Source organism: Mandrillus leucophaeus, unplaced genomic scaffold (assembly GCF_000951045.1).
Source record: "Mandrillus leucophaeus isolate KB7577 unplaced genomic scaffold, Mleu.le_1.0 Scaffold315, whole genome shotgun sequence".
NCBI lineage: Eukaryota > Metazoa > Chordata > Mammalia > Primates > Cercopithecidae > Mandrillus > Mandrillus leucophaeus.
In genome coordinates, this window is record NW_012103310.1 from 359,247 (window position 1) to 367,204 (window position 7,958).

A 7,958-nucleotide genomic window follows, 5' to 3' on the forward strand; every position below is an offset into this window, starting at 1 on the left:
TTTTCTCACTCTGTTTCAGGGAGAGTGGTGAATATCAGTAGTTTACAGTGTTTAAGGGCTTTTGAAAACTGCAGTGAAGATCTGCAGGAAAAGTTACGCAGTGAGACACTCACAGAGGGAGACCTGGTGGATCTCATGAAAAAGTTTGTGGAGGACACAAAAAATGAGGTACATGAGAGGGAAGGCTGGCCCAACTCACCTTATGGAGTGTCCAAGTTGGGGGTCACAGTCTTATCGAGGATTCTGGCCAGGCGTCTGGATGAGAAGAGGAAAGCCGACAGGATTCTGGTGAATGCGTGCTGCCCAGGACCAGTGCCTGTCTCTTATACACATCTAGATGTGTATAAGAGACAGGGGTTTCTCCATGTTGGCCAGGCTGGTCTCAAACTCCTGGCCTCAAGTGATCTGCCCACCCCAGTCTCCCAAAGTGCTGGGATTACAAGCAAGAGCCACCACACCTGGCTGGTTCTTATACTTATGAAGTAGTAGAGCTTGAGGGACTCAGAAGGAATATCTTCTTTAATTGGGACATGATTTCTTCTAGATTTTTCAGCTGGGTTTTGCATTCTGCATTCCTTCCCAGAACGTTTGCAAGGTTGCCCAGCCACTGCAACTTTATCTACTTCTTTACCGAAACACATGCAGATGTCTTCTTCTTAACCTGTGTACACCCCCTGTGAACTACAGCCCAGAGTGATTCTTCAGTGGCTCCCTAAGCCTTTTTTTTTTTTTTTTTTTTAATTTGAGACAGGGTCTTGCTTTGTTGCCCAGGCTAGAGTGCAGTGGCAATGATCATGGGTTACTGCAGCCTCGACCTCCAGGGCAAGAGATTTCCATGACTAAAACTTCAAGTGATCCCCCCATCTCAGCCTCCTAAGTAGCTGGGACTACAGGCATGTGCCATCATGCCCAAATAATTTTTTAATTTTTGGTAGAGACAGGGTCTCACTATGTTGCCCAGGCTGGTCTTGTACTCCTGGACTAAAGCAATCTTCACTCCTTTGCCTCTTGAAATGCTGGGATTCCAGACATGAGCCACCACACCCACCCTCTTTTATAATTTTTTTTTCCAGATAGTCTCGCTCTGTTGCCTGGCTGGAGTGCAGTGATGCCGTCTTGGCTCACTGCAACCTCCACCTCCCATGTTCAAGCAATTCTCCTGCCTCAGCCTCCCGAGTAGAGTGGCTGGGATTACAGGTGTGCATCATCATGCCTGGCTAATTTTTGTATTTTTAGTAGAGATGGGGTTTTGCCATGTTGTCCAGGCTGGTCTTGAACTCCTGACCTCAGGTGATCCGCCTGCCTCAGCCTTCCAAAATGCTGTGATTACAGGAGTGAGCCAGCACCTCTTTTATAATCTTTATGACAATAGGTGAGTTCACATTCCCTGCTTTCAAATGGGATTGGTTTTGCAACAGGCCTCCTGGCTTCAGGTTACACTCTGTGGAAAAAAGACTTGGAGACCAAGGAGCCTTCTGAAAAAGAAGAAATGTACTTGCAAAGGTTTGCAAGAGTATCAAGGCTTCGGCAAGAATGGTTGGTCAAACAACAAAAATTCAGTGGAATTTAAATTCTGGCTGGCCACAGTGACTCAAGTCTGTGATCCCAGAACTCTGGGAGGCTGAGGCAGGAGGATCACCTGAGGTCAGGCGTTTGAAACCAGCCTGGGCAACACAGCAGGCCTCCATGTCTGCAACCAAAACAAACAAAAATTAGCCAGGCATGTTGGCACACACCTGTAGTCCTAGCTACTTGGTAGGCTAAGGTGGGAGGGTCACTTGAACCCAGGAGTTCAAGGCTGCAGTGAGCTATGGTCATACTGTTACCGGGGGGTCCTTGCTCCCAGAGCTCCCAGGATGATGGCCTCGTGTTCTCTGACCTGTGGTTCTTGGCCTCACGGATTCCAAGGAAGGGAATATTGGGCCATGCGGTCAGTGTTATAGCTCTACTAGAAGCTGTGGGTCATGGAAGAGAACCGTGGAACCCAGTGACGTGTTCAGCTCCATTAGGAGGAACCCAGGCACTTAGCCATGCAGAAACAATGGCAAGCCTTTAGCCCGATTGGGAGTGGCAATGGGCGCCTTGCTGGATCAGGGGCACAGCGGACACCCTGCCGGATCCAGAGGGATGGAAGTCAGCAGCGGGTCTGCAATGGCGGCAAATAGCAATGGTGGGCGGCAAACAGCAATGGTGGACGGCGAGCAAAAGCTCAGCTCCAGCCGTAACAAACATGGACCAGAAGAGAGTGCAGGCCAGATGGAGTGGCTCATGCCTGTAATCCCAGCATTTTGGAAGGCCAAGGCAGACAGGTTGCTTGAGCCCAGAAGTTTGAGACCAGCCTGGACAACATAGCGAGGCCCCTCTCTACAAAAATTCAAAAAAGATTAGGCGGGCGTGGTGGTGCACGCCTGTAGTCCCAGCTACTCAGAGGCCGAGGTTGGGAGGATCCCTTGAACCCAGGAGGTCAAGGCTGCAGTGAGCCATGATTGTGCCAGTGCACTTCAGCCTGAGTGACAGGACAAGACCCTGTCTCAAAAAAAAACTGAAACAACAACAAAAACATCCTTCAGCCTATTTGTATGTCACTAATTAAATCCAACATGCTCTTATAGTATTCATCTCAGGTCACAGCTCCTAAGACATTTTAATGGCTCCCTTCCTGGCTCTAAAAACATTTTAATGGCTTTCAACCAGCTTCCTGAGTATCTTTTATACTGTCATCTCCCTCTGCAGCCAAACTCCAGTCCTGCTAATGACGGGCAATAGCCCAGGACACAGAGCACTTCAGGCTCTGCCTGACAAACTCACAGACAGGAAGTGCAGGAGAAAACGAACCGGTCCCTTTCATTTCTTCTTCCTCTTTTGTATCTAACCCTTTTTGGATAAGTGTGTAACCCACTTCCTCTTTTGTCTCTAGCCAGTCCTTTTTGGATAAGCATGTAGCTCACTTGGATGACCCTTAATTGTCAACTGCTGGTCAGAATGACATTTCTCATTTTTATGAGAAGGGCTGCCATTGGCCCTTATTGGATGGTCTCCCCAGCACCCTCTTCCAATATATGATCTTCTGCCCTCCCCCGCCCCCCGCTTCCTTCCCATGTTTGCAGCGGCAGCAGCCACATGGTGACCTTGCCTCTGTTGACTGCTCCAGCTGTAGATCTTTCCTCTAAAAAGAACCAGTTGGATTGGATCAGAGCTGTTACTGTGCATCCCACCTCATGTGCCTAAGGAGCAGAGGGAGCCAGCCATCGCCAGAGAAGGAGGCCAACCATCAGGAGGCGCGTTTAAGCCAGGTGTGGTGGCTCCTGCCTCCAATCTCAGCACTTTGGGAGGTCAAGGCAGGTGGATGGCTTGCGCTCGTGAGTTTGAGACCAGCCTGGGTAACATGGTGATACCCTGTCTCTACAACATATATACAAAACTTAGCCAGGCTTGGTGGTACATGCCTGTAGTCCCAGCTACTTGGGGAGCTGGGGCAGGAGGATTGCTTGAGCCTGGGAGGTGGAGGCTACAGCGAGCCATGTTTGTATCAGTTCACTCCAGCCTGGATGACAAAGCGACACCCTGTCTTGGGGGGGGAAAAAAAAGAATTGGCCCAAAGAGAAACTCCCTTCCCTGTCCTTAGATCATTCCTGAAATCTTGAGTTCTCAGAGATGCTCCAAGATACCCCTGTATCCTTAAAATATATTTTCCTTTTTCATAAGCTACATTGAATTGGGTAGTTGTTGCTTGCAATCAAAAGGAACCTAACCAATAGAAGTGCATTAACATGTTTTATAGTATTGTGAGAGGAAAATAAATCTTGGGGCCCCCAAATCACTAAGCTAAAGGGAAGAGTTAAGCTGGGAACTGCTTAGGGCAAACCTGCCTTCCATTCTATTCAAAGTCACCTCTCTGTTCACTGAGACAAATGCATATCTGATTGCTTCATTTGGAGAGGCTCAAAAGAACCTCAAAAGAATGCAACCATTTATCTCTTACCTACCTATGACCTGGAAGCCCCTCCATGCTTCTGGCTGTCCCGCCTTTGCCTGGAGTTGTCCCACCTTTCCAAACTGAACCAATGTACATCTTATACATATTGATTGATGTCTCACGTCTCCCTAAAATGTATAAAACCAAGCTGTGCCCCAACCACCTTGGGCACATGTTGTCAGAACCTCCTGAGGCCGTGTCATGGTTGCCCATCCTCAACCTTGGCAAAATAAACTTTCTAAATTAACTGAGACCTGTCTCAGATGTTGGGGGTTCGCCGTATGCTGTAGGAAAAAAACAACTGGGCTTGGAACCAAAAGGAGAAAAAAATCATGAATTGAGAACCTATGGCAAATTAGACCATATGTCCTGCTTAATGCTTTCCCAACATGGTTTTAGGTAATTCTGACTATAGTCCTTTGCCTTAGTTCATTTTGTGTTACTATAATGGAATATCACAAACTAGGTACTTTATAAAGAAAATAAATTTGCCTGGGCACAGTAGCTCATGCCAATAATCCCATAACTTTCAGAAGCCAAAGTGGGAGGATCACTTAAGGCCAAGAGTTCAAGGCCAGCCGGGGCAACACAGAGAGACTCCGTCTCTACAAAAAATAAAAATTAACCAGACATGGTGGCATTTGCCTGTAGTCCTACCTATTTGGGAGGTCGAGGTGGGAGGATCACTTAAGGCCAAGAGTTCAAGGCCAGCCGGGGCAACATAGAGAGACTCCGTCTCTACAAAAAATAAAAATTAACCAGGTGTGATCATGCTCACCTTTAGTACTACCTACTTGGGAAGTTGAGGTAGGAGTATCACTTGTGCCCAGGAGTTTATGGCTGCAGTGAGCTATGATCATGCCACTTCACTCTAGCCTAAGCAACAGAGTGAGACTCTGTCACTTGTCTCAAAAAAGAAAAAAAAGAAAAAAAAAAAGTGAGTTTATTTCTTATAATTCTGGAGGCTGGGAAGTGCAAAAGCACGGCACTAGCATCTGGCAAGGGCCTGTTGGTGTGTCCTTACCATGGCAGAAGGCAGAAAAGGGCAAGAAAATGCTCACAAGGTACAAGCTAAACTCATCCTTCTATCAGGAATCCACTCCACTGATAAAGGTATTAATCCATTTATGAGGGCAGAGTCTTCACTCATGATCTTGAAGGTTCCACTTTGCAACACTGTTGCCTTCGGGATTATGTTTCTAATACGTGACTTTAGGGGACACATTGAAACCACTGCATCCTTTAAGGTAGGAATCAATGTCATTTTTCAAATGAAGAAATAAGGGCTTGGAGAGGTTAATTAACTTGCACAAGATCTCAGCGCTAAAGCCAGGATCATATCCAGGACTGACTGCAAAGTTCTGTGGTCTCTAGTGCTTGGCAGGTCCAGCTTCACTTTTGAGTCTAGAGAGTAGTAACTCTCTTGGTGTAAAAACTAAGGGAGATGATACATTAAATCTAAGTGTAAATTAGATTATGCTTAAAGTGTAAGTCATATGGTTATTATTAATAGATCCCCAAGTTAGCCTATATGTGAACTTTTCCATAGAGAAATGAAATATGGTTTAAATGCAGCATATTTTAAATGGATTATCTCATACAATGTGTTTTTTGTTTTATATTGTTTTTGTTGTTTTCTGAGACAGAGTCTTACTCTGTTGCCCAGGATGGAGTGCAGTGATGCAATCTTGGCTCACTGCAACCTCCAACTCCCGGTTTCAAGTGATCCTCCTGCCTCAGCCTCCCAAGTAGCTGGGAGTACAGGCATGTGCCACCACGCCTGGCTAATACAATGTTTTTTAGACAACAGAGGAAGCCAGTGGTTCTTTCCATATCAGCTTTTCTGTGATACATTTTTCTTTTTTTTGAAACAGAGTTTCTGCTCTTGTTGCCCAGGCTGGAGTGCAGTGGCACCTTCTCGCCATCTCGGCTCATCACTGCAACCTCCCCCTCCTGGGTTCAAATTATTCTCCTGCCTCAGCCTCCTGAGTAGCTGGGATTACAAGCATGTGCCACCACACCCAACTAATTTTGTATTTTTAGAAGAGACAGGGTTTCTCCATGTTGGTCAGGCTGGTCTTGAACTCCCAACCTCAGGTCATCCGCCCGCCTCAGCCTCCCAAAGTGCTGGGATTATAGGCATGAGACACTGCACCTGGCCAGAATACTCAAATCTCAATGTTATACATTTAGTGTCAATCCTGTCAGTATCAGTATATTGTACACAGTATACAGTAATTGACAGTATACTGCCAATTATAAATTGAGTTTTTTTAATGATTTACAAATGAATTTGTCAAAATTAAATTAACCCCACCCCCCCACACACACCCAGAGTCCTTTACAGATAGGTGGTATATGAATATAAGGTACAAATTGTATGTGCATGGTGGCTTTGGCACAAATAGACTGGTTCTCTTTTTAATGTTAAGTGTAAAGCAGTTCTTTCATCTCTGTTCAGTGCAGTGTTGAGTGTGACTAGGATTTGCAGAACCTTAAAAAAAAAAAACTCACCTGCTTGCCATCATTTTTTTTCTTTTTTTTTTTTGTCCTGTTTTTGTTTGCTGCTTTTATAAAACCAGTTTATCATATTCTCATTAGGAAATCAATCTTCATGAAATTAATTTTTTTTTCCTGCTAACTGTGGCCCGATCTTTTCATTTCTCTCTGCTTCTATCGTAAGAGCATTCCTCAAATTGACCATGAGAGGATTTACATCTGGGGTACTTGGTATATGCCAAATGGAGACAAAATCAGAATCAGCAGCCTGGCTGGGCCACAGGTCCAGCATCCCAAACTATTAAAATATTCTTGCTGTTTCCAGGGAAGTGACAGATCCACTTTGGAATCTGATAATATACCCCTTCCTAGAAACATGCATAAACACAAAGTGTCCTAAACAACTTCCACGTGCTCATACCTCCCCCACCTCCCAAGCTCATTGACTACTGCCTCGCCTTCACGAACTCCAGACCTGGTCTGAACATTTCTAAAGGACGCTCGGGGGTTAAAAGGAGCGACGCCACTGCAGAAATGACAGCCTTCATCCACAAGTGGCCCGCTTCGGGTTGGCTGGAGCCACAGCTGGGTGGGGACAGGGCTTGCACTGCCTAACAAGCACCATCCAGGTGCGTCCAGTCCTGAAGCGGTCGGACTGGACCGTCCAGGTCCCAGCGCTCGAGAGGACGGCAGGCAGGGGCTGGGATTGTCTGGAGATATGAATGCTTTCTAAGGTTGACGTCAAGGTCTCCTTCCTGAGCCATAGCCCACGTGACAAGCTCCGTCCAGGTAGAAATGATCTCATCTCTCCCGTCGCCCGGGGTCGGAAACCTGAGGCCCGTGCGGGCTGAGGCAACTTAGCGGGGTCCTAAGCCGGCCGCGCCCTCTGCGCCCTCTGCGCCCTCTGCGCCCCAAGCGTGTGTGGAGGGCTTGGACGTGGTCCAGAAGGAAAAGATGGGGTGAACCAGGTGCCGCGCACCCTTTGAGGAGCCCCCGCTTCTCCGTTTCTGTGAATGACTCCAAAGCACCTCCGACGGCCGATGCACACGCGGAAGAACTTGGGCGGGCACTGACCATTGTCCCCTTCCACTCGGTTGTGTCGGGGATCCCCAGGTGCGGCGCAGACGCCGCCCTACCCACCTGTACGAGGCTTTCCCCGGAGCAGCCCGGCTACGAAACGACGCCTATGGCGGGGAAGCTAAGGAAGACTCTCGGCCCTCACTCAGCGGCTGCGGCGACTGAACGGCCCCAGCACGCCGGGGCCCTCCCCAAGCTCTGCTCCCAAGCCGAAGCCCCGCCCTAACACCAATGGTCCACCTTCAGGCCCCGCCCCTGATCCCGCCTCCATGAGTCAAGCCTCGCCTTTCAGCCCAGCCCGGCCCGCCCAGGTCCCGCCCCTGCTGTTATGGCCCGCCTCCAGGCACCGCCCTTGATCCTGCCTTCATGAGTCAGGCCACGCCTTCCAACCCAGCCCTGCCCGCCG

General features: G+C 48.0%; 1 long non-coding RNA gene across 1 annotated transcript in view; it reads right to left on the reverse strand.

Moving 5' to 3' along the window:
• The window catches only part of LOC105544996, an 11,813-nt gene extending 4,108 nt beyond the window's left edge, over window positions 1-7,705 (reverse strand). Inside the window, exons 1-2 of the long non-coding RNA XR_001006851.1 lie at window positions 7,616-7,705; window positions 200-299 (exon numbers count right to left, since the gene is read on the reverse strand). This is a non-coding gene — a long non-coding RNA (uncharacterized LOC105544996). The remainder of the gene's footprint in view (window positions 1-199; window positions 300-7,615) is intronic.
• Between the last annotated feature and the right edge of the window lie 253 nt (window positions 7,706-7,958).